The 26,595-nt window shown below is 44.3% G+C and overlaps 1 long non-coding RNA gene across 1 annotated transcript; it reads right to left on the bottom strand.

The window, feature by feature from the left end:
- Nucleotides 1-10,818: 10,818 nt before the first annotated feature.
- LOC125430587 lies at nucleotides 10,819-13,712 on the bottom strand. Its single transcript, XR_007244193.1, has 2 exons — nucleotides 13,606-13,712; nucleotides 10,819-11,283 (listed from the first exon to the last, which is right to left on the bottom strand). It is a non-coding gene; the product is annotated as an uncharacterized LOC125430587 (long non-coding RNA).
- Between the last annotated feature and the right edge of the window lie 12,883 nt (nucleotides 13,713-26,595).

Raw genomic sequence — 26,595 nt, forward strand, 5'->3', positions numbered from 1 at the left:
CCAGCACCTCTCATTTTACATACAGAGCGCTGGCCTCCCTCCCTACCCCCCTTTCTCTTCCCTTAAGAGCAAGGAGGCGAGACACGCCCATCCTTTCAAAAGCTTCTAGGCAGAAGAGTCGGTGCGAGATCACTTTTTCCAGACACACCTGTTCGAAGGAGCAGGAGGTCTCTGCATTGAAGGACTTCCATTCTGGCTCGGAGGGACAACTATCTTCTGGAATAAAACATCTCCTTAGAATAAGTGTGTGTGTGTGTGGTGTATTACCATGTTTTTTTAAAGCTCTCTGTGGACATGGATATGAATTAGCAACTTTTCTTGTCATAGCATCCAAATCCAGAAAAGTCACAAAGTGTGTAACCATAACCATTGGGCATCACTGGTCTTCAGTGGCACAGATAGGTCATTTTATAGGTCATATACCTGAATGCGTCATCCCACCCCAATTTTTTTAGCTGTTAATGTGTATTGATTTGCTTTTAGAGGCAGTGTGCACTATTGAGAGACTCTTATTCTTGGCCATGAAGTTCACAGGGGGCCCCTTGGCCCAGTGTCTCTGTGCCAAAGTTAGGGTGTAGGGTAAGGTTAGAATAGCAGAAAAGAAAACTGTATTCACCACTCGAGTTCCCTGGTAGGAAAGGTGGACTAAAAGTGCTCAAATGCTCAAAATGTTAAATACTTTAGAAACCCATAAAAGCTATAGGTTCCTGTTACTGGGAGAAACGTGACTGTACAGATTTTTTTTTAAATAAACACATTAAAGATGAGAGATGAAGTAGGAGAGAGAAAACACATACAGCCAGGAATGCATCTTCTCCCTACCCCCACCTGACCACACCCTTGCAAAAGGGCTGTTCTTTGCATTGCAGTAGGGCACGCTTCCCAATAGATTCCCTCCAGCCCCCCTCACATACCAGTGGCACAGGAAATTGCCCCTAAGAAGAACTGAGATTCATTCAAATCACCAAACAACCTACAAGTGTGGTACAAATAAAAATTACATTTTGCTTCATTTTATTTTTTTTGGTACTTAAATATTTTACCTCACTTTACTTCTTGGCTCAAGATGGCTTATGGTAATAATTAAAGCATCATGTTAAAACAAAAACAAAAAAGGACCCCCCCATGCCCTGCTATTCATAGTTCATCAAAAAATCCTGGCAAGCAAACAGGATCTCTTTAGGGTACCCATTCCACAGAATGGAATGTGTTGGAACTGTGGGAACTGTGTTGGAAAAGGCCCAGGTGCTAGGTGATGCCAAGCAGACTACTCTAAGCGTGGCAACAGCCAGCTGGCTGCATTTTGATGTATGGGAATGTATGGAAGGACTATTCTTTCAGAATAGATTGTAGCCAGAACCTTGAAAAAAACCCAGCAGGCAGGGTAGTGGTTTCAGTCTGGACAGCGTATGCTCCTTTCAGCTAGTCACTAGCAGTTTTTGGGCTGCTGCATTCTGGACCAGCAGCTGCAGTTTGGGGATTGTTGTCAAGGGCAGCCCTACGTAAAACACATTATGATAATCCAGCCATAAGATCACAGAAGCTTGGAACAGTGTAGCCAAAATGACTAAGTTAAAAAAAAAAGACATCAAAACAGAGGCACCTGATAGAAAGTGCTCTTAGCCACTATTCTTGTCCAGGAGTCCAACATTTAACAATCCTGATTTCAACAAGACTCCACTGATGTATCAGACTAAGGACCTGGTGTTGTCTTTGCCCAAGAAGTAGATGGAGGGATATGCCCAATTTTGTTTGTAAGCCACAAATTACAGCCCATGGAATACCATTATGCAACCATTGAAAAAGAAGTGTTGGCCATTAAGTGAGTTTCATTATTACCTTACTAATAGCTCCTTTGCCCTGGTGTTAGACTATACTTCACTGATCTGAATGGCTTGGATAAAAGAACACAATGTACATATATTTTGCTGGTATTTTCTACCTTTTGTGACTCTCTTACCTTTAACTGTGCTGTACAGCATCCTAAAGGACATCTCCACTCCAATGTGGACTACCTCTCTTGCCTATTCATAGAATCCAAATTGCTGAGCCACTCCCTGCAAAGGGGAAAGTGGTTTTGGACTTTAATTCAGTGCTGACCCTTCTGCTCCTCCCCTTCCCCCCAAGGCAATTCCAACCAAGCCCAATTGGTCCCAGACTTACCAGAAGTGGGAGTGTTGGGCCAGCAAAGCACTTCCCCACTGGTCCTGGCTGCACTGAGAGCACCAAGCATGGCCCCGACATGCTGGCAGAGTGCACAGGACTATGCTTCAACAGAAGACCAGAGAGGGCAGGGTCATGGCAAAAAATACCAGAAGTGACTGGGGCCTCTGGAGAAAGGCCTGGGATACTGTGGTCTGATCTCTGTTGTCCATGTCTCCAAGAATCCAGGTGGGGTGGGCAAGGAAAGGGGAGAGCCAAAGTGTTAGGAACAATGGCACATTAGCAGGGCATGAGAAGGGAAAGTGTGAGCACTCACTAGGGAGCAATACCCAACAGGGAGGAGGTGACAACAGAGGAAGAAATACCTGGGGAATGAAAAAAAGGTGCAGGAAGAAGAACATAAGGGGTGTGGTGATGGGAGATGATAAATACCCCAGGAAGGCCAGCTAGGGAGGAGGTGAGAGTGTCTTATCCAGCAAGACAACATTGTCAAAAAGGCAAAGCAGATGCTGGGGCAGTAGAAGGCTACAAAGGAGCCTGGCTTCAATGGCATTATCGAGGTTTTTCCCCGCCTGTTATGATGGTATTAAGACTGTTTTAAGTAGTTTAGTAGTTTTGGTAGTGAAATTGTTATACTGTTGGCAATTTTGTAGGTAGTGTTAGATATAGGAGTGATTAGAATAATAGAATCATAGAGTTGGAAAAAACCACAAGGGCCATCAAGTCCAACCCCCTGCAATACAGGAACACACAATCAAAGCACTCCCAGCCTCTGTTTAAAAACCTCCAAAGAAGGGCCGTTTCCGCACGGAGGCGGAAACGGCTAGGTAGGCGCATTTCGCGCAGACCCGATGATGCTGGGACCGTCCGCATGGACGGTCCTGGCAACAGCCGGGCAGCCGGCGCCGCGGAGCGCCGGCGCCCGGCCAACCCGGCATGTCCCCGGGCCTCCGGCGCGTCGCCGAGGCCTGGGGACACGCCCCCCTGGCCCTGCGCGCCTGCTCCAGTGGCGCAGGGCGGGGTATGTCTCCAGGCTCGGTGACGCCGGGAGGCCCAGGGACAAAATAAGTGCCGGGTGGGAGATGCCCGGTTTCGCCTTTGCTCGGCAGTTTTGGGCTGCATTTCCCCAACAAGAGCGCCTGAAAAGTTTGGGAAACGCCGTTCGGGCGGCGCTGAGAGCAGCGGCTTTACGTGTTGCGCCCCCTGTGCCAATGGCGGCCTGGAGACGGCATTTTTGCCGTCTCCAGGCCGCCATTAAATGCCCGTGCAGAAACGGCCAAGGAGACTCCACAACTCTCCGAGGTAGTGAATTCCGCTGTCGAACAGCCCTGATGGTCAGGAAGTTCTTCCTAATGTTTAGGTGAAATCTCTTTTCCTTCATCTCGAATACATTACTCAGTGTCCTAGTCTCTGAGGCAGCAGAAAACAAGTTTGCTCCCTGTTCAACATGACATCCCTTCAAATATTTAAACATGGCTATCATGTCACCCCTTAACCTACACTTCTCCAGACTAAACATTCCCAGCTCCCTAAGCCTCTCTTCATAGGCCAGGGCATGGATTCCAGGCCTTTTACCATTTTTTGTTGCTGTTTAGATTAGTTATTGGCTTTAATTTATTATGCTGACACTGCAATGATTTGTATAGCTGTTTAGTCCTAAGTTGTGTTCTGTAAATTGATTATAGAATAGAAAGTCGCCATCTGAGTTTACTCACGTAATTAGTCATGATGTAAAAATCTACTGTTATTTTTTGTTGTTTGATGCTATATTATGTTTATACAGTCCTTTTGCATAAGTGATTCCTTCCAGCCCAGGCAGTATGGTGTTTTTCCCTTTGCCTCCATTTGTCATGTCCAGTCAGTCCACTTTGGGGTTTCCCCTCTCCCCCCAAATGCTAAAGAGATGGCAGCATGCAGGCAACTGGAAGCTGTCAAAAACAAGGTTGTATTGGAGTTGATGGATGCCTACAAGACAGCAAGAGGTGGTAGAAATCCTGAAATGAAGGATGATTCATCCGTTATTATACTGTTATTATGCTGTTATGATGTTATTACACTGCTATGCTATGAAATGTTATTATGTTGATTATGTCAGGATTACTGATATTTGAGATATTATGTTTATTGATGTTGTTGTTGATATTACGATTATTGTTGTTATTATGCTGATTGATATTGCAATTATGTTGTTGTACACTACCCTGAGTCTTTCGGGGAAGAGCGGTATATAAATAAAAATTTCAATTCCATTCCAATCTCCCTGCCTATGCTGAGGCGGGTTGTATTAGGCGTATGAGGGCCGCAGTGGTCAAGAGGGACAGCATATAGAAGGATGAGTCTGACAGGATGGATCACAAGATTTACTGATGTGCACTCATCTGTGTGGCTTACTGAGAGTCCCCTGGGATACGGACGGACCATTCACCTTTGTTCAAAAAGCTTTCCTGAGAAAACAACCAAAGAATCAATAATTTGCTTATGGCAACCACTAATGGGGCGTCTGATTCCGAAAACATTGCAACCTTTTGGTCATTTAGGACAGGAAGACATAGGACTAAGGACTAGAGAAGGAAGATTAAGAGCCAAAGATGAGAGGGCATAGGATAGGGAAAGAGGGATGGAGGACCTGAGAGGAGGACCCAATCCAGGAGGACCTGAGAGAAGAAAAGGACTCAAAAGATGGAAGAGAACACTCAGTTTCTTCTGGACCAAAGAAGGAAGAAAATACAGTTCTTTTGCATAAGTGATTCCTTCCAGCCCAGGCAGTGTGGTGTTTTCCCCTTTGCCTCCATTTGTCATGTCCAGTCAGTCCACTTTGGGGTTTCCCCTCTCCCCCCAAATGCTAAAGAGATGGCAGCATGCAGGCAACTGGAAGCTGTCAAAAACAAGGTTGTATTGGAGCTGATGGATGCCTACAAGACAGCAAGAGGTGGTTGAAATCCTGAAATGAAGGATGATTCATCACAGCAGACCAGTGTCAGACTGGGAATTCTTTGCAGATGCAGCCAATGGAAAGCACCAGCTGGTAGATATGCCAATCATGCAGGATGCAGTTGACTGTGTCACATGAAGCAACCCCAGCAGCATAAGTAATAACTAGTAGCAAAACAAGAGCTGGGTGACTTTCAGGGGAGACTATGGATTATTTGGCAATGACCATTGCAAATATTGGGAGGTAATGCATCATGTGTGTTCATTTATGTACTCTGTGCCTACCTGGCCTGGCCTCCCAGCAGTGACCACTCTGAAAGGGTCTTCAGTGTGATGGTCTTCAGAGTGATTGTTAGTGAGCAGAAAACATTGCTGCTGTACAATCTTCTGCCAGATATCTAATGTTTCAGATTCAGTTCCCAGGTACACTTTGAACAAACTGTTCAGGTATACAGAGAGAATATCATACTATAAGTGAGAGGCTGAAATTTTGAGGGGACAGTCTCACCCCAAGAAAAGTCCAACAGCATACCTGCACTTCAGAACCTCTGTTCAGAAGCTTCTACTAAAAACAAACCTCAGAATCATTATTTTGGTCCCCTTTTTGCAACTACTTATTGCGAAATTATTTGCAGGTTTGAAGAGGGATAGGCGAAGAGGCATGGAGGAGAAAACACACACACATCATATTGTTTTGGGGTTTTTTTCTTGCCACAGCTTGTTTATTAAATCCAGGCAAAAGAAGCAGGGGCACTGTATGGGGATGGGTCCTGTCATTGGGTGACCCACCTGTCACCCAATGTCACACCCTCCCAGCACTGCACTGGGGAAAACTGTGCAATGGTAAGTAACTGGGAACCAAGTGGGCACCAGTTTCTCCATGCCCCACTTGCCATCTGGAGATGCAGCCAGACGGCTGAGTGGCTCCACACCCCAAGGTCCCTTATGTGGCTCCCAACATTGGGGAGGCAGCTGAGGCACCACAGCCTTCCCCAGCTGTCCTGATGCCCAGCCCACCAAGCTGTGACAGTAAAGCAGATAAAATTACAAACAACATGATTCAGCCATCATAATGAAGGGGAACAACCAAGAAAACAGGAAGGGCTGGAGGACAAGCTGCAGTTTAATTAAAACAAGGCCTGATCCATTCACACAGACTATCCTTAAATGGCACCCACTGCCCCCTGCTCATCTGACCTCCTGAAGCACCAGACTGTAAGTGTGCTGGCCCACCATCGCCAGATCTACCTGAGGGTGCTCCATGGTGCCTGGCCACATTTTTCTTCTTGACTCCCCACCCTCCCAGACAATGCTGGATTTAGTTAAAGGGAGGCCCTAGACCAGTGATTCCCAATCAGGGTTCTGTGGTACCCTGGGGCACCGTGAGCATGTCCCAGGGGTACCACGGCAACACTACCGCCCCCCTCACTTTTGTGGTGTCTCCCACCGGTGCCAGCAAGGACATGGAGCTGGCCCAGGAGGCAGGGCCTCTGGAAGGTCAGCAGCCAATTCCCGCACCCCCTGTGCTTCCCTTAACCCTGACAGGGGAAGGTGGGGGATGGCAGGGGTACCATGAGATATGAAGAGTGAGGTCAAGGGTACCGTGATGTCGAAAAGGTTGGGAAACACTGCCCTAGACTATTCCACTTGTGAGGCCCTTCCCAATCATCCACTCTCATGACTAGAGGAAGATGGGATCCACAAAATGGGGTCCCAAAACGAGATCCACTTCAATGAAGTCCTGGAAGGAAAAATCAATGCAGAAATCAATGCTAGAGTTAGTGGCTTATGACATAAATATTCTGAAATGGGGTGCAAGAACAATTACTGATGGTTTTTTAGAGACTACAGTGTAGTGGGTTTTCTGGGCTAAGTGGCTGTGGTCTGTGGGTGAAATGTTAGAAGCAAAACATTCCAGACCACAGCCACAACAGCCCAGAAAACCCACAACAGTCAGTTATACACTATCTCTGGAAGAGAATTATTTATATTTTCAGTTCATTGGAAGAAACAGAAATTAGATTTGATAAATAACAAACAGGAATTCAGCCTAAAACTTAATCATTAATTTGAAACTCAGAAATATAAAAATGCACTGTTTAGTGCATAGGTGCATGCAATAGAAATAAATATCTGATATATTTTACAAGATGATATTTAAAACTATAATGTGTTTTCACAGTCAGTATTCTCTGTTAACTTTATTGTCAATCCAGACATGAAAATCCTGCATGGAGAATTTGCTTCTGTAAACTCTGATATTTGTTTAGCGCCAATGACTTGAATTCATTCAGCATGACCAGTTATTCTACTTTTGGACTTTGTGTACTTGTTTTTGTGAGTTGTATCGTCCATTTTCTTTCTTTATATTTTTTAAAATAAAGAATGAAGTTAAGGAGGTGGAGAGGTCTATTCTCTTGACATTGTGTTTCAGCATCTTTACTTGTCAGCTGACCAACTTGTGCCAGTGAAGCTTTTGTCTTCTTCTTTGCTCTATACTTGTTAAAACCACTTCATTCTGCTTGCACGATCCAATACCAGTTGCATTAATATTGGTTCTTGTCATTCTGATTTTATATTGGAACACATAAAGCACACCAGTATTCTTCATTACTGGCCATCCTTCAACTTTATGACAAATTTTATTTTGTTTTCAGTGAATGAATAAAACTCCATCCTCAAGACAAATATGCAATAATATAAGGTATAAGATACCATTTTAGAATTAAACTATAGCATTGTTAATTTAGGGTATCTCTGCACATGAATGATTTTCTCTCTTTACCACGGCTGAGCTTAAGCCAGCCCTTGGGTATCTGGAGTGAGGGGAAAGCCTTTTCCTCCCAACAACAGTCCAGATGCTAGGATGAGAGTGCAGAAGCTGAAAAGGACAGGGTGTTGGAGAAAATTCCATGCGTAGCACTGAAGAATTACATTGGGGAATTCCATCTGTCGCACATGGTCTGCAGTTCATGGAGACTCACAGCTCACTCATCCTCTGGTCCCTCCAGAGGCAGATACTTCAAGCTTCAAACCACCTGCCAAGCTGAACCCCTTCTGGGCAATAACATAGCCTTTTCCTGAAATATTAGATGAGCATCATCTCAGGAAACAAGAGGAATTGGTAGCATGTCAAAGAGTCACAGGTAGCTCCTGAGCCTCTGAGTAAGTATCAATGACATAGGTGATCCCACCCTAGAACTCAAAGCATGGCTTAGAGCCTTCAGATTCTGGCTCCACCTTCACTACCTTCCCTTGTCTCCTTAATACTTCAGGACACGCAGGCTAACCCCTGGTTCTCTTTAATTGAGAGGAAGATCATATCCATTGGCTTGCCTCTCGAATCACTCTATTTAATGTCCTGTTCAGAAGCGTTCCATATGCGTAAAGACCGGCTTTGGAATTTGAACATTTACATCTAGCAGCCAAACAAACCTGCTCCCCTATACAATTCTTAATTCCATTCGAGCAGAACCGCATGGCTTATTACCTTTATGTTCTAACGAACCCCAGTGCAAAGAGAGCTCTTTCCATTGCGTGATTCAACGTTATGCCCTCTGCCCTATTAAAGGGTAGGTTTACTAACCTAGAAAAATCTGCAAGGTTATGCAGCTGCAAATCCAATGTGGTTGAAACCATGGCCCACCAACTTTTGCACTGCACCAGATTTGTTAAAATCAGATGTAAATATATCAATTATATTCTCTTTTCCAATCTGGGCTGCCAGATATGATTAGGTTATCCTTATTGCTGAATAACTCGGACCCTAGTCTTTGTGAAGAAGTCGCATATTTTATTATGGAGATAGCTGAGAGTACCCAATAGTATGTATCTGTTATGGTCCTTTTGGGGCCTTTTGTTCTTATTATCATTGTATTCATTTTGCTTTCCGATTATGCCAATAAAGGCTTATGTATGTATGTATGACATAGATGATCTGTTTCTGAACTTTAATAATAACAAGCACATACATGTTTATATCATTAGACATAATGTTTCGCCATGCCTGATTGCTGGAAATTGCACAGCAATTTGGTGATTCTGCTTTATATTATTTAGATTTAGTAGAAAATGTTGAACTGGCAGCGTACCAAGATCTCATGTGGACATATTGTAGCTCTCTTAGGCTACTGTGAAATTATTGTGACCCTTCTAGAATCCATTATCTGCCTGATCTGCCTGATAGGTGGGCAACCTATAGTGCAGAGAACTAGTGTGTGGTATATCTGGAAAGGAACATGAGGACTTATAATCTGATTTTCAAACATGTATTCTTATCCATTTATAACACACTGCTATGCTGTCTACTTCTTAGCTCAATAGATAAAGGGTGGTCAAAACCTGGCATGGAGAACTGCAGCGCACACTAGAAAAGCATTATGACTTGTGGAACATTAGCCAAAAAGATTGGCAATCGTTCTTTCTATTTTTTCACTTTGTCCTCTCAGGATCTTTCTTCACATCATTTCAATTACAGATTTCACTCCCTAAGGCATGCCTAATAATGCTTTGGTTCATTTCTATATTTCATAAAAGCAAAGCAAAACAATAAAATATTACTACATGATTCTTATGTTGATCTTTCTCATTTGAGCTTTCGATAAGCTATTCTGCTAAACCCACATGGGGCCAAAAAGCTGTGTTTCTGCCCATTTATGCAACAAAGGTGTGCCAAACTTGATCTCATTGCACTTCCTGAGGAATAACAGTGTTCTAGAGAGAAAAGCTCAGATATACCTAGAATCAGGCATTCAGACCATTAATCAGAATCTACCAGGCTATTAATCAAAATATAGTTAAACACAAAAAAATCCTGCTCTATCAATATTCCTGCCAATAAAAACCTAGAGTTACAGCAGCATTTTCTCATATAAGATTCTTAATGTAGACTGATTTAATTGGTACTGGTTTGAATTTTCTGTTGAAAATGTCCATCTCACATCTAAGGCCGCTTCTGCATGGACCAAAAACAGCGGCCTGTTTTTGCAAATATGCAAGCGGATGATCCCAGCATAGGGTAGCTGATGTTATTAGGTCTCATAATAGTATTACCTGAGTGTATGTAGGGACATGCACATGATACTTGTAAGCATCTTCACTACTGTCCTCTTTGGATTTTTCTCTGTTGGATTACTTGCTGTCTGAATCTCTGGAGCCCCACCCACCTCTGTATGCGCTGAATGGCAACTCTCACATGTTTCATTTGTCATGAACGAATAGATAGTATGGTAGCATTGTACAGTATTTCACATTATAACACTCCTCCTCTGCCTCTTACCTACCTTTTAAGGTTCTTGGCTTCCCTCTCTTGAGTGGGCATTGTGTGTAAACCCTTGAAATGGTATCATAGGAAATCTTGTTATATGTTTGATATTATTGTGACTGCTTGACTTCATTATATTCCAGACCAACAGCTTGTATTATTCTCTTAATAAACTTTATTTTTGATTTTGCACTATTTGAATTCTCAGTATTGGTTTTAGGGTTTGTGGGGAAATTGTAAAACTTTGTCACCAGATTTTTTTTGCTGTTTGTCAGTATCATTTCCCAGATTGGGGGTGCTTCTTTAGTCAGGGGTACAATAGAAATCTGCAAGTCCATTTGAATAGTTTAGATATGTTAGAACATAATAGTTTAGATATGCTAGAACAATGATACAATCTTTTAGATATGCTAGAACAATGATACAATCACTTCTATATATGCTGAATGGCAACTCTCATATTTTGAATTTGTTATGGATATATTTATTAATATTGTACTATTACAGAGTACCACACGTTATCATCTTCTTCTCTAAGAAAGTGATGGTGCACTAATTCATTTTTATCAACTATCGAATCCTAAAGTGTCAGAATATGAACAGAGTGTCAGAATATGATCAGAGAAACAACAGAAAGCAACATTCCTACCTGTCTTAAACTTAAGCAACTGATGGGTTCATGGTTTATACATGAATTTTGCAGTTGTGAAAATGTCTTGAAAGGAAAAGATGTCAGAAAGGAAAGGTGGGAAAACAGATACAAACAGGGGGAAAAGGCAGAACTCAGCAGAGAGACAGGGCAAGCAGTAAATACTGCAGAGAGACAACAGCAGGTCTGTTCCATAATTGTTTCTGTGGACATAGTGGATCCATCTGTCAATCCATCCCAAGGGTTTCTTCCAACAATAAGAAGTTGGGAGCAACTGCTGTAAACAAATGAAGCCATTATCATCAAGTGTGCTTACATAGATTGTTTCAGCAAATTAAAATACAACACACTGAATGTCAGTTCCAATGCCCATTAAAATCTTTCACAAAATGCCCACTGACTGAATGGTTCAGCATCTACCCTCTGCACAAGGAAACATGTTTTCTCATTAGACAATTCCTCACATTCATTCAGCAGAGGTCTAATAGACAAGAATAGTCAATCCATTTCTGAATTGCCAGGCTCTAATATTCAGTGTTAGATAACCTTAGTCTATCTTTTCATAATTAATTTGTAGTTAAGTCTCATTATCCACTGTATCAATGTGTTAATTTCTCTCCATAAATTTCCTATTAGCATGCATAGGCTTGACATGGGTGAGCAAACATGGAAAGAAACAGTCACATAAGTCAAGGGAATGTTGTCTTTTCCCCTGCCTTTCATAAAGATAATAGCATGATTACAGGCTTGGACTGCATTTAGCATATGTTCTGATATACAGTTTATGGTTTAAATTAATGCTGTACTTTAAATAAAAACATGAAGTGATGAATATGTGGCTGTTAATTATCACAGCATGTGCTGTTATAATCTAGGGGTATTGCCTACAGCACTAGAAATGAAGCCAGTCCTTGGCTTGAGTCTTAGTCCAGGAAAGTACTAATCCTTCCCCTCAGTTACCAGATGTTCTTAAGATAGCAGGCATAAAGATTTTGGATTTGCTATAATGAGGTAAGTTTGGTGGTGAGCAAGCAGAACATAGAGTGGAGAAAGCTCAGAGTAAGAAAACCCCAAGCAAGCAAAATGCATGCTAATTTCCTTTGCTTTCCTTGTTAATTTCCTTTGCTTTCCCTTAGCGGAGGTAGGGGAGGGGAGGGAGGGGTGGCATGCAAGGGAGGGGAGGAAAGGGGAGGGGGCCCAGCACCTGGACCTGGCCCATCCACCCTAGCAGAGGGAAGGGAAGGGAGGGGTGGCATGCAAGGGAGGGGAGGGGCCCCAGCATCTGGACCTGGCTCACCCACCCTAGTGGAGGGAGGGGAGGGGAGGGAGGGGTGCGATGCAAGGGAGGGGAGGGAAGGGGAGGGTTAGTAAAGGTTGGTCTAATGATGATATCTATAGTAAAGGTTGGTCTAATGATATCTATATTCAAAAAAGTTGCTCATAAAATGAGTTCTGATCACAGTTCTTCATGCAAATCAACTCATTAAGATGTGTATAGTCTGTCTAAAAATGGCTGTCTTTCCTGAATCATTCTTTATAGTATTTTGCACATAATCTGCACATCTAGATTGCTGAACCACAAAGCTTTCCTTTTTATTCCATGTGGAGGTTTTCTCATAAAGACAGCAGAGCAGAAGATTTGTTCTTCTTTAGAAAAGAAGATCATATAGGAGGTTCTGCAATGCAGCTCCAACCAAACAATGTTAGAAGATTCTATAAAGGTGACAGAGAAGTAGCATCGGGAAAACCATCGGTAGTATAATTCCTCTGTCCTTCTTGACATTGGGAATGGGAGCATTAATTTTGCCCTGTGAAAGATGTTCCTGGGATCCCAGGAACACATGTATAGGTTAAGCTGCCTCACTGAATTGTTATAATTTTATTCTTATTCATATGAAATTAAACTTGCTTTTTTAAAACAAAGGGAACACTTTGTAGCCTAGCAGAGAATCATACAAACTCAAAAAGACTGAATTGTTTTCATTTTTCTTTCTTGACCTTATTAACAAACACTGGTGATGATCGACTGTAATGTATAGGCTGTTCATTTTCAGTTCCATTTGTTATCTGGGAATGTATACAGGGAAAACTGGAAATGGAATATGACTTTGAAATTTGGACAAGAGCTGATTTTTAGCTTGGGACCTTTAAAAATGAATTATCTCTGTCATATACCAGTACTGATACTTACTTCTTTCTTTCCTTCATATTTTCTTTCACCTTTCCCTGAATGTTACCTCCATGACAGCTAACAGATATTCTGCATCTTAGTTTAAGACCACTTCCTTATAACAGTTAGAATTACTGATGACTGATGCTGACAATGTTTGGTGTCAGTAAAATCGGAACCTTTCACAACACCAATGTGATCTGACCTTTTTTGTTTCTGAAATTCTTCTTCTTCTTGTGTGTGATAATGACAAGGGAGGGGTATGTATAGGAAAGGTTTCAGTTGGCAGTGTTGCTAAGGAATGGAGATGTCAATGCAGAAATGTTAGGAATGTTCTTGGTAGTAGAATAGCATTCAATAAAGCCAAATATCAATATTGTTGTTGATAATATAAGAAAAAAATGTGACATAACAACCCAGCTTCATTACCTGAAGACTGAAAGGTAGCCAGTGCGAAGTTGATTAATTTTTTTACAGCATCCTCTGCTTGAAGTATGTTAATGCAAAGCATTGTTAAAGCTATAATTGTTCAGTGTATAGAAGAACCACTTTATGAGGATGATCAGCACAGCTTCTGCAAAGACAAGTCTTGCATCACTTACCCTCTGAAGATATCTGAGAGCATCAACAAGAACACAAATGAATGATTCAGTAGACAATGTAGACTTGGATGATCAAAAGGCTTTTGACAAGAATCTTTCATAAAAGCTTCTAAGGAACCCTAGCAGTGGTAGGATAAGGGATGTCATCACTTATCATTTGATAATTTGCTAAATGGCAGAAAATAAAAAGAAACTTAGCAAATGGTGGTTATCTTGATGGAGCTGTACTGGGAACGAGTGAGTTTCTAATTTGTTTATCGTCTGTGCCGAAAATAAATAATGATGTTGATAGTATAGCAGATCACAGTAAATTTAACCAGTTAATAATATCTTAAATTCTGAAGAAAATTCCCCATGTATCTCTCCAAAGAGTGTGACTGGGCAACTGAATAGTTGAAATCCATTAGATTCTGATTATGTTTGGATCTTTCACAATATGCTGATTTGTTCTAAATGTGTCTTTGATCATCCTGGAAATTTGGTGAAAACAAACTCAGTGAAAAAGTATATTCAATGTTTGCAAACATTAAGAAATGGGCAGAAAACAAAACAGCCAATTTGTAATACCTTTACGTAAATGTATGCTGTGATTCAGGAAACATATTGTACATCCAGATAAAAAACAGAAAAGGGCAGTAGAATTCTTGGGGCATAGGTTACTTAAGCAAGTAGGAGACTTTCTCTCAGAGGCCGTTTCTGCACGGCGTCGCTGGGGGTTGGGCTGGCACATTCCACGCCGACCCAACCCCCCTGGGACCGTTTGCATGAATGGTCCCAGAAACAGCCGGGACGATGGCGCCGTGGAGCTCCGTCGCCCGGCCGACTTGTCCCTGGTCCTCCGGCGGCTTGTCCCTGGCCCTCCGGCGGCTTGTCCCTGGCCCTCCGGTGCGTCGCCGAGGTCTGTAGACACACCCCCGGGCCCTGCACGCCTGCTTCAGCGTCGCAGGGCAGGGGGGCGTGTCCCCAGGCCTCGGCAACGCGCTGGAGACCAGGTAAGTGAAGAGTGGGAGTGGGGGGGAGGGCGCCTTGGAGCCGCTGCCGTTCGCACGGCAGTGGCTCCAAGCCGGTGTTTCCCAACAACCTCGCTCCCCGAGCGAGGTTGGGAAATGCCGGCTTTGCGCCAGTCGGGCGGCGCGAGGGCGGCGCGGCTGCGCAGCAGCTGCGCCCCCTGTGCAAATGGCTCCTTGGGGACAACGTTTTTGCGGTCCCCAGGCCGCCATAAAACGCCCGTGCAGAAAGGGCCAAAGAAACATGACAGTGTAATGAAGGTTGGTGTTAGAGGTTTATAAAACACAAATAGTATACAGAAAAATGGATCCCCTTTCTCTCTCTCAAAAATCTGTGAATCATCTAGGACAGGGGTAGGGAACCTGCGGCTCTCCAGATGTTCAGGAACTACAATTCCCATCAGCCCCTACCAGCATGGCCAATTGGCCATGCTGACGAAAACTGATAAGTGCTGAATTCTGAACATCAGGCTGGAGACTGATCTAGGAAGAACACCTGCTAGATCGAACAAAGTGGTTTATTTAGTATAGTATCCTGTCTCACATAATGACCAACCAGTTAATTGAAAGGGACCATACATGCGAAGGTGTGCAAGTCTCAGTTGACCCCCCCCCCCGGCCTCCTGACTCTTGATTTGCTCCACCCCAACCTCAAAAACGATTCCACCAAAGCGGGTAGCTCCTCAGCTCCCCCCCACCATCAGATTAGTTCCTATGCGCAACTTGCCAGGATAGCTATGACAGAGAATGCATGCATTAACAACATTGCAACATTTGGGGGAGAGGTGGGTGGGCAACTCATGGCTGCTTCTTCAAACTGGAAGAAGGACAAAGACCGGGCCAGTCTTTTATCGGCCCCAGCTGATCCACTTTGATGATGTCATGACACTGGTGACACCATGATGCCTTGCCCTTAACAGGCATGACCTCAGGGCCGAAGCCAAGGGCTCTTCCCCTTGCCCTTTCCAGGCAGCAACAACGGTTGCTGTGATTCACGGCTGCTCTTTTGTTGTGAGTTCTATCGTCTGCTGCCAACAGGAACAGCTCCCTGCCCTCCTCTAAGTGACAGTCCTTCAAATATTTAAAGAGAGGAATAACAGGGCATAGAAGCGGAGGCCTTGCCCTGATGATGTCTCCTGGTACTGGTGTTCAGAGATTTTCTGTCTCAGAATATGCTGGTTCCCTTTAGTCATCATGGCATAAAACATAAGAGCAAAAGTGATTGATAATAGGTTCATGAGAAGCAAAATGAAATACTACTTCAGATAACATGTTATTATGGAATTAATTGCCACTGAATGTTGTGCAGGTTATAAGCATAAATACTTTTTTAAATGATTCATCAAGTTAATTGAATGATGTGTATGGCTATGGTTATTATCCAAAAGAAAGTGAACAGGGCTCTGATGAATTTACTTAAACTTATCCTGTCTTGTTTTTTTCATCCTTCTCAAAATGATCAGCGATATAATCACATCTAGCAATGACATTTGGCCACATTGAATCATATCATTACATTAATTAAAGTTAACTGATGTTACTGCTATGTGGTCCCATTTCTATGTGGTTTTTGTCTGGGTGTTTATGCCTATGTATTCGGGCGTGTATCCTAAAGACAGATATTAAGACAGTAACAAAAGGAATGATGTGAAACAATATGAAAAAAAGCATTTTAGGAAAAAAAACCCACATTAAGTAATATTTTCCTACACCATGAACTCCTAATTAGCTCAGTCCCTGCTTCATGTCACCATCTTCAGAGATAAGTTGTGTGGCCGAAAACAATAAGGCCTTGTAGCCCCCAGATGTGTTTTCTGCTGCTGTTTATTTTTCAGTATATTATTTCAGCAATTTTTAAAATAATATATGGGGTTCTTTTTTGGTAATTTTTATAGTATTATGGCTCATGCTGTATCAGACAGTTGTTTCTGTTCATATTGTTACTATGGCTTAAAAGATTTATTTTTTGGGATCATTTGTGATATTTTGTTGCATTTTGAATTATATTCCTCTTCAATCTACCTAAATTCATGTTTTCAAAAATTTAGCATATAAATATTTGAATATTTGAAATTAAATAATGATAAGCAATAATTCTGACCAATAGGCAGAAAGGTAAAAGCCTGTTTATTATTGTACTGTTAATAAATTACTTTAAATTGGAAGATTGACCAATTAAAACCTTCAAATGGCTAGCAGAAACTTTCCCTGAGATTAAGACCCATTGAGTAGATTTTAATAGGATTCTGAATAGACTTTTTCAGGGTTGCACTGTAAAAGCCTTAGTTTTTCAGAGGAAAATAAAGATTCCTATTATATATTCATTGCATTGCTCAACAGATGCCTACAATGTTTTACAAAATGCATAAAGACATCTTCTGTTCCTAGAGACCTTACAAGCCTAATTAAGAATGGTGGCAGAGCAGTGAGATGAAAGGAATGGGAAGAGGGATGTGGTTGGTAAATACAATATGAAGTTTATGATAAGTGATGGAAAAGTCATGGTAAATTATGCAAAAGAAGGCAATTTGAAAAGGGAGATGTAAGAAAACAAAATATTGTCAGCCTAGAACAGAAGATCCCCGAATTATCGTGTAGTTCTTCCCTACCCTATCATCAGTTTCTTCCAGATTTTCCAGCAGATCACCTTATCATTCTTATCAAAAAATTGTATAATAATCTAAATGATTCTCAACTTTTCCACATTTTTCTTTTCATCAGTTTCTATAGTTTTTCCCCCTCACATCATCAATTTTCTTACAATATAGGTGTTTTTCCCCCTACAGATTTATTAGATATCAGTTTTTGTTTTATCATCTTGTCTAAATCCTTGAAAAATCTTACTAAATCTGCCAATATCCTTAAAAAATATATTTCAACTGTTTTTTTTATTTCCAACCCTTCTGTTTCTTCTTGTCATGTCTAGTTGTTATTCTGTTTTACAAGACTAGGGCCCTTTCCGCACGGGCCAAATACGGCGCCCTGGGGACGGCAAAAACGCCGTCCCCAGGGAGCCGTTCGCACAGGCGGCGCTGCTGAAACGCAGCAGCACCGACCTGGCTCCCCTCCACCTCCCCCAGAGTGGTGTCAGGCCGCCTCCAAAAACCTCCCTCCTGGAGGGAGGTTTTTGGAAAACAGCGTGTTCCCGCCGGCGCGGTGCGAACGGCACTGCCGGGAACACGCTGTTTTCCCTGCCCCCCCCCCACTAACCTCGTCGTCCTGCATTGCTCTACTGGACTGCTGAGACCCTCCCTCGCTGTTCTCCGACCCCTGGAGGTCGGAGGGCAGCGTGGGTGGGTCTTAGGAGTCCAGTAGAGCGACACAGGACGACGAGGTGAGTGGGGGGGATGGGGAAGAGGTGGCTCCATGCAGAGCCACCTCTCCTGCGCCGGCCTCTGTGGGGGCCGCTCGCACGCTCCCGCGCCGGCCTCTGCAGGGGCCGCTTGCATGCTCCCATGAGAACGGCCCCCCCTCCACTGGCAGAATTCCTGCTGGTGCAGGGGCGCCCTTTCCACAGTGCAGAAAGGGCCTAGGTATCAATTGGTCTTGGTGACAGATTCTTTTTCACCCACATCCCTTGTTGTAACAAAAGGCCTAATAAAGATACTAATTATACTTTCGTATCTAAAATGTATTAAACCAAATGCTCTCTTAAGCAAAATAATGCCTGATACCAAATTCCTTTTAAATTTATTAAATATTAATCAAAGCTATACTTCACAAATCTCAGTGTAGCTTAACTCACTTTAAACACATATCTCCATAAAAAATAACAATTTAAATCAACTAATATTAAATGGATCTGATAGATTCATAAGGACTCCAATATAAGATGGTGATATAAGGACTCAGTGGTCTCCATCGAGACTTATATCTAATGAGGGGAGCAGTGACTCTTGAAAGTTTATACCTGATAATTTTGCTGGTCTCTAAACTGCTACTGGATTTGAATCTAACTAATATAGAGTCTCACCTAAAGTGGGGGGGGGGGTTAATCTGCTCATGGAAGTGGTCTGTGGTATTGCCAGCGGATTTGCCCTCCCCGGCAAGCCACTGAAAAGGTGGCATAAGTCTATTGAGGCCATAGAGGGTTCTTAGTAGCAGGGAGGCTTTTTCACTTTGTGATCCTCCCCATGCCACTGGGAGGCCTCTTTTGGAGTGGCAGGGTGGCAGGGTGCTATGGCCTGCTGCCTCCAGTTTGGATGGGGTTGGAAGAGTTTAATTGCTAATATTTTCCTAATCCCTTCACATTATAATTTTATTCAATCTATATAGAATTGTCCTTTTAATTTTATTACTGAACTTTCCCATTGTATGTTATATTCCATTTCAACATTACACTATCCTTCTTGATTAATCAAGCAAAAGTTTGTCCAATAGCTTTGCTAATTATGATAAGGGGGATAGCGAAACCCTCTCAATAAATAATTTGAACAAGATTGCCCAATCCCATCAAGCAAGAAGCACTTATAACATCTGCATAATAGCATTAAAATGGATATTATTTGTTCCTTTCAACTAAATTAATATATTAATCAGAATTAATTCAGTTTATATTTCTTACTCCCTTCTGGTATATTTTCTTTCCTGCCAAGTTTGTTTATGTAAGGCTATTCTTATCCAGTTTCAGACTTTTAAACAGTTTCCCTTTGGCATTATTAAATTATATCCTCAAAGGGAATTTATCAAGAACAAACTCCCTTATTTATGCAGTCTCTTTATATGCCTTGAAAGGAGTTTATTTTATATGTTTATGCATTTTTCAACTAATATTATTTAATTCATCTAACATAGCACAGCAAAACCACTTCTTCAACTTATATCAAGAGCCATCACATGATCATAGTACTCCCACAAAGTCCCACTGTTTCCAAAAATTTCTGCCTCCATCCAAAAATTGGATCTTTTCCTTGGGCTGCTCTGAAGTAACCCACTAAAGGGACGCTGCCTTTTGTTTGGTGATCTTCATGTGCCTAATACTCTATGCAGTAGTTGTAAATCCTTCTGGTCACTGCCCAGTCAGATGAAAGCTTGTTCAGTCTTCTCTTCTAACTCCCACTAATGCATGCTAGGGGGATGGAAATGCTGCTGGCAAGTCCAAGCAACAGCCACTGCTTCAGGAACAAAGACTCCTACAGGTCTTCTCAGGACTTGAAAGATGTTCTGTCAGACTTCTAAAAACTATAAAGTTCTGAAAAGGTATAAAGTTAGTATTTGTGGATGGTGAATGTGGGGAATTCACATATTTAGCCTTCTTCAGCATCCACATCTCTCTATATAAAAATCTAACAGTGTGTTTGTCCCTGATGGTCTCCCTCAGAAGCTGCTGGACGGATCACCCCCAAATTTTCACAGGACATCCCTCCCTGTTCCAGGCAGGTAATCAGACCTTCAAATCACCAAAAGTCCATACCTGAGCAAAGGTAAAACATCTTTTTCCTGGCACACCAGGCCATGAAGCTGGTTCTGTTTAACTGTCACCCTTAGAATGTTCGTGCAGCCTGTCTTATATATATATATACATAAAACCTTTATTAGGCATAATACCAATATAACAAATGCAGCCTGTCTGTCTGTGGTCTGAGGGCTCGGTATGAGGGCTTAGAATGTTGTGCAGATGGGCAGAGATGAGCAGTGAAAACAGTAAATAGGTAATACTGTTAGGTAATACGAGTGGAAGTGAAACATATACACACTTTGCCGTGTGAGACGTCAAGTGGGGTTCCCCCCCCCCACATGCAGGTAACTTTCACTCTCTGTGCCTCACCCACTGCTACCACACAACACACATCCAGCTCATCCTCACACACCTCACTCTGCCCTCCCTCACATCCAACCACCACTTACCCACTTCCTCACCCATATTTGCCACAGCTCTCTTTTACTAAAGGCGAGCTGGAGTTTGCCTTTTTCTTCTAAGAAAATCCGTGGGGTGGGGGGCAAACCAACACTACTGCCTCTGCTTCTTTTGCACATGGCCCTTTAAGAACCCAGGGAGCTGGCCTCGATCTGAGCGCCTCACCACCCTGCCTCGGCTGCCTGACTGGGATAGTCTGCTTGCCCCAGTTCTGCCTTACCCAAGCCAGGACTGTGCGTGTCAACCAGCCTCATGGACAGCGGGATTCGCACTCTGGATAGTTCTGTTGTGGAATGGGAAGGGTTATCTTATACTAAAAAAACAAGACAGCACCATATAATGATGTGCATTGAAAAGGGAAAGAGGGATTCCATTTGACCATCCCAAAAGGCTATGCTGGGGATCATTGGACCTGTATGGACATCTGTGTGGGTTGCGGACTGTGATGAGAAGGACAATTGCCACTGCAACACGTGACTGGGCCTGCTAGTAACAAATAAAAATGAACAAGAACCTTCCTACCTTTTTGCAAAGTGGATCATGTCTCAATGGGCAGGTTAACATCCACTTGTTCTTTCACTTATTTATGATGCTATGCAGTGGTGGGATTCAGATAATTTAACAACCGGTTCCGGTGGTGGGATTCAAATAATTTAACAACTGGTTGTTTACAAGCACCATTTTAACAACCGGTTCTGCCGAAGTGGTGCGAACCTGCTGAATCCCACCACTGATGCTATGGCATCCCGGGGGGAGTGATTACTATGAACACATATAAAAAGGCACAAATGTGGAGGTAGATTTGATGTTTTCATAAAGCTGTGTATTATGCACTAAATATTTTTATAATATGATAATTACAAAGATTTCTTTATTTTATTGATGTTATCTCAATTTTTATCGGTTGTTTCAGGGACGTAGGTATAGTTTTTTATGGGGGGCTCAGGGGGTGGGGCCAGGCCCCACCCACCCCTGGGGGTGTGGCAACACCTCCCCAAGCCCCAACCCGGCCTCAATGCTTATAAAAGATACTCTCCGAGGCTGGGGATAGCAAACTCCCCTGCCTCTGCCCTGCCCTCCCACCAACTGGGCTCCCAGCCGGCAGCTGGCAGCCCCTTCTGCCCTCCCCTCTGGGCAGAGGCGTAGCTTGGGAGAATGGAGAACGGTACAAAATCTGAGTTCCTCCCATTGGCTGCTGGTGTGATGTTGGAATCCACCCCCAAACAGCATCATTTCAATGGTGTTTAAACTAGAGAGCCCAAATTCTCCTTTTAAATCCACCTTAAAGGGAGAATCTGGGGTCCCCAGTTAAAACAACATTGAAAGTGATGCTGTTTTGGGGTGGATTCTCCCCCACACTGAAACAACATCACTTTCAATGTTTAAACTGGGGGATTCTCAGATTCTGCCTTTCAATCCATGCTGAAGGGGGTGGATTTAAAAGGAGAATCTGGGGAAATTTTTTGGGGTGTGTGCCTGCTGTCAGGGGTGCAATTATTAAGCTAACAGCACCAAACTTTCAGGGTATCTTTAGAAGACTCTCCTCATGATACCACCCAGGTTTGGTGAAATTTGGTTTGAGGGTCCAAAGTTATGGACCCTCAAAAGTGTAGCCCCCATCTCCTATTAGCTCCCATTGGAAACAATGGGGGATGGTGCACCCCATTTGGGAGTCCATAGCTTTGGACCCCCTGGACCAAACCTCACCAAACCAGGGTGGTATCATCAGAAGAGTCTTCTGAAAGATCCCTGAAATTTTGGTGTTGCTAGCCTAAATACTGCGCCCCCTGCAGGCAAAATTCCAAAAACACCAAAAATGCAAGAAACCCAGAAACGGGGGGTGGAGCTTCGGATATGTAATGGGGGGTTTGAACCCAAGAAGACCCCTTACGTACATCCTTGGGTTGTTTCATGAACTGGGCAGAACTAGGCTGGAGCACTAGATAGTATCCTGGGCTGCCAACAGTAACTTTAGCTAATCACCATTTGTAGTCTTCAATCTGTAACAAAGCTACAATCATAATGGAAAGGGAAAAAATAATGGCCAAAGAGAAGAATGTTAAGAAAATGAAATAAGAGGAATATTAACTAGCTGTTTCCTATCTGCTTGTAAATCTCCATGCTCTGCTGATCATTCATTCAAAGATTCCTTGCTCAATGTAGATCAAATCTGACTTTTATTTATTTATTTATTTATTTATTTTATTATTAAATTTATACACCGCTCTCCCCCTAAGGGCTCAGGGTGGTTTACAACATAAAAGATAATACACTTTAAAATACAATATATAATCATAAAAATAAACAACAGCAGCAGCTCGGAAAAATAGATGGCATCCAATAGTCAAAAACTCCCTCTAAAAGGGAACAACAAAGCCCCAGATTGTTGAATTAAAAAGGGGGGAGGGGAGGAAGAGGGGGCACCAATCAGTGGCTGGTCTCTCCAAAAGCCCGGCGGAAAAGCTCAGTCTTACAGGCCCTGCGGAATTCATTAAGGTCCCGCAGGGCCCGGACAGCTGGTGGGAGAGCATTCCACCAGGCAGGGGCCAGGGCTGTAAAGGCCCTGGCCCGGGTGGAGCCAGCCGCATCGTGGAGGGGCCAGGGGTCACCAATAAATTGGCCTCTGCCGAGCGCAGAGGCCGGGATGGGACATATGGGGCCAGACGGTCCCGCAGGTACGAGGGTCCCAGACCGCGTAAGGCCTTAAAGGTTAAAACCAGAACCTTGTAGACGATCCGGAATTCAACCGGAAGCCAGTGCAAGCGGCGCAGCACAGGTAGGATATGATCTCTAGAAGCACTACCTGTAAGCAGACGAGCTGCCGCATGCTGGACCAGTTTAAGTTTCCGGATCAGCCGCAAGGGAAGGCCCGCGTAGAGCGAGTTGCAATAGTCCAATCTGGAGGTGACCGTTGCATGGATCACAGTGGCCAGATCCGCCTGGGAGAGGAAGGGGGCCAGACGCCAGGCCTGACGTAGATGGAAGAACGCAACCCGGGTTATATGGGCCACCTGGGTCTCCATTGAAAGAGACTAATCCAGGTGGACCCCCAGGCTGTGAACGGAAGGGGTCGGTGCCAATGTGACCCCCTCCCACACCGGTGGCTGAAATTCCCCCCCCCACCCGGCCCAGCCAGAGGATCTCCGTCTTCGTGGGATTCAGTTTCAACCTGCTCTGTTTCAACCAACCAGCAACCGCCTCCAAACAATGCTGGAGAGCTGCAGGGGCGGTGGCTGCTCCCCCCTCCATCGACAGAATGAGCTGAGTGTCATCAGTATATTGATGGCACACCAGCCCAAAGCTCCGTACCAGCTGAGCAAGGGGTCGCATGTAGATGTTAAATAACAGCGGGGACAGCAGCGCCCCCTGAGGCACACCGCAATGAAGCGGGCACCTCCGGGAGGCTTGGTCCCCACACCACACTTGCTGACTCCGCCCCCGGAGAAACGAGGCAATCCATTGAAGGACAGTGCCCCACACCCCAGAAGCGGCCAGGCGGTGGGTCAAAAGGTCGTGATCGACCACATCAAACGCTGCGGTAAGATCTAATAACACCAGCAGCGCCGATCCGCCTTGGTCAAGCTGCATACGGAGCGTATCTGTGACGGCGACGAGAACAGTCTCCGTCCCATGCCCAGCACGGAAGCCAGACTGGAAGGGATCGAAAGCCGCTGAGTCCTCCAGAAAGCCCTGAAGCTGCTCCAACACCACTCTCTCAATTACCTTCCCCAGAAACGAAAGATTCAAAACGGGGTGGTAATTGGCCGGATCACCAGGATCTAACGGCGGTCTTTTTAAGAGTGGGTGGACCACTGCCTCCTTCAACCCACCTGGAAAAACTCCTTGCTCAAGGGAGCTATTGATGATGTTCAACAGGTGGGGTCGTAGCTCCGCCTGGCAGGCTTTAATAAGCCAGGAGGGGCACGGATCCAGAGGACAGGTAGTTGGTCTAACAGCAGCCAGGACCCTGTCAACAGCGGCTTCAGAGAGCAGGGAGAACTGGGTCAAACACTGCCCAGAAGACGGCAAGGGAGCCTCCAGTTCACTAATTGTCTCTAAGGTGGCAGGAAGGTCTTGGCGGAGTGATGCAACTTTATCTGCGAAATAGCTCATAAATGCCTCACAGCCAATAGCCAATTGATCACTTTTAGAGCCCTCAGGTAAAGAGGTAAGGGACCGAATAATACGAAACAGTTGTGCTGGGCGAGAGCTAGCAGATGCGAGAGAGGAGGAGAAAAACTCTCTCTTCGCCTCCTTCGTCGCCATCTCATAGGCTTTCATAAACGTCCTATAAGATGTTCGCACAGCCTCGTCACGAGACTTCCTCCACACTCGCTCAAGCCGTCTAAGCTCCCGTTTCATACAGCGTAGCCCCTCAGTATACCACGGGGCTAGCCGAGAACGGGGGCGCAGAGGGCGTCGGGGAGCAATGACCTCGATGGCATTATATAGACGGGCATTCCAGTCCACTACCTGCTCATCGAGGGTGCCGGTGGATTCAGGATCCCGCAGAGCATTCAGGAATCCAATAGGATCCATAAGTCTCCGCGGGCGGGCATAAATCCGCCCGTCGCCTAGACAGGGGTGTTGCGGCATGTCCACCCGGACCTTCAGGGCATAATGGTCAGACCATGGCACTCTATCAATAGAGGATATGACCACGTCAACACCCATCCCAAAGACCAAATCCAGCATGTGGCCAGAATTTACCAAGGAGAGGCCCAGTGTCGCCATGGATGACACCAGGTCCGCAGCCACCGTACACGAGGCGGTGTTGACATGGACGTTGAAATCCCCCAGAACAAGAAATCTGGGGAACCGCAACGCCCAGTCAGCCACCACCTCCAGAAGCTGTGGTAGGCTGTCTCCCGGGGCGCTAGGCGACCGGTACACCAGGAGGACAGCCAACCTCTCCAATGCCAACCACTCCAGGCCGACACACTCAATGCCGGCGATCTCTGGGGCGGGGGCAGCCCTAAAAGGAATATGAACTCCGCGCGGATGAGCAGCATTGCCATGCCACCGCGGCCCCTGTTTTCGCGATGTCCGGTGGAGGCCGCGAAACCCGAGTAGCGATTTCGCCCAAAGGCGGCCGGTCTCACCCGCGCGCCCAGGTTTCGGTAATGCAAGCCAGGTCCAACTGCTGATTCCCGAGAAAATCTCGGAGAACTGCGGTCTTGTTATTGATGGACCTGGCATTAATCAACACCAAAGACGAAGCAGGGTGTCTCTGAACCCCACCACCTTCGTATCTCGGGATAGGTCGGAGGTCAGAAGGTGAGCGAGCATAACCATATCTCACCCGCCTTCTATCATATGACTGCCGCTTTTTTTTTTGAAAAAAAAAGTGTAGAAAAGAATGCAGAAGTTATGGATGTTACCAATTTATAGTAAGATTGGGCAAAATGTCCAACACGAGGACTTTGGATGGTTTTATCCAATGAATAATTTGTTAACACAGTTTTTGTATGCATAAGATTTGTTTGAACCCAGTGGATTTTTTGTGCCCTTCCACCATCTCATTGATAGACTGTACAACTTTAATGGCTTTTGGATCTTTGATCTTTGACTAGGTTTATGTAGGATTGAGCACCTGCAATATAGATGCTTGGAGTAGGCTAGACATAGGCAAACTGCACAGTTCTATCATTTTCTGTGTGGCTGTGAATGAGTGGCAGCCTCAAATGTACTGTTCAACACTATTTTAATATGGTAATCACAAAATAACTTTTTGGTGCAGTTTTCTTTACATCTGTGTGGCAGATACAATCTGTCCAGCTGGGGTGCAAACATAGCTAACCAGTGCATCTAATCAAGAGAGTGTTTGGCCACATGACAGCAAGCTGCCTCTGTCCTGGGGAGCAGAAGCAACATTTCTTTAAATAGTTTGCTAGTTGAAATTGACACATTTTGGGCAGTTGCATAGCTACCACGCTCCCTTGCCTCGCCACGC

Source organism: Sphaerodactylus townsendi, linkage group LG04, assembly GCF_021028975.2.
Source record: "Sphaerodactylus townsendi isolate TG3544 linkage group LG04, MPM_Stown_v2.3, whole genome shotgun sequence".
In the NCBI taxonomy this organism is placed as follows: domain Eukaryota; kingdom Metazoa; phylum Chordata; class Lepidosauria; order Squamata; family Sphaerodactylidae; genus Sphaerodactylus; species Sphaerodactylus townsendi.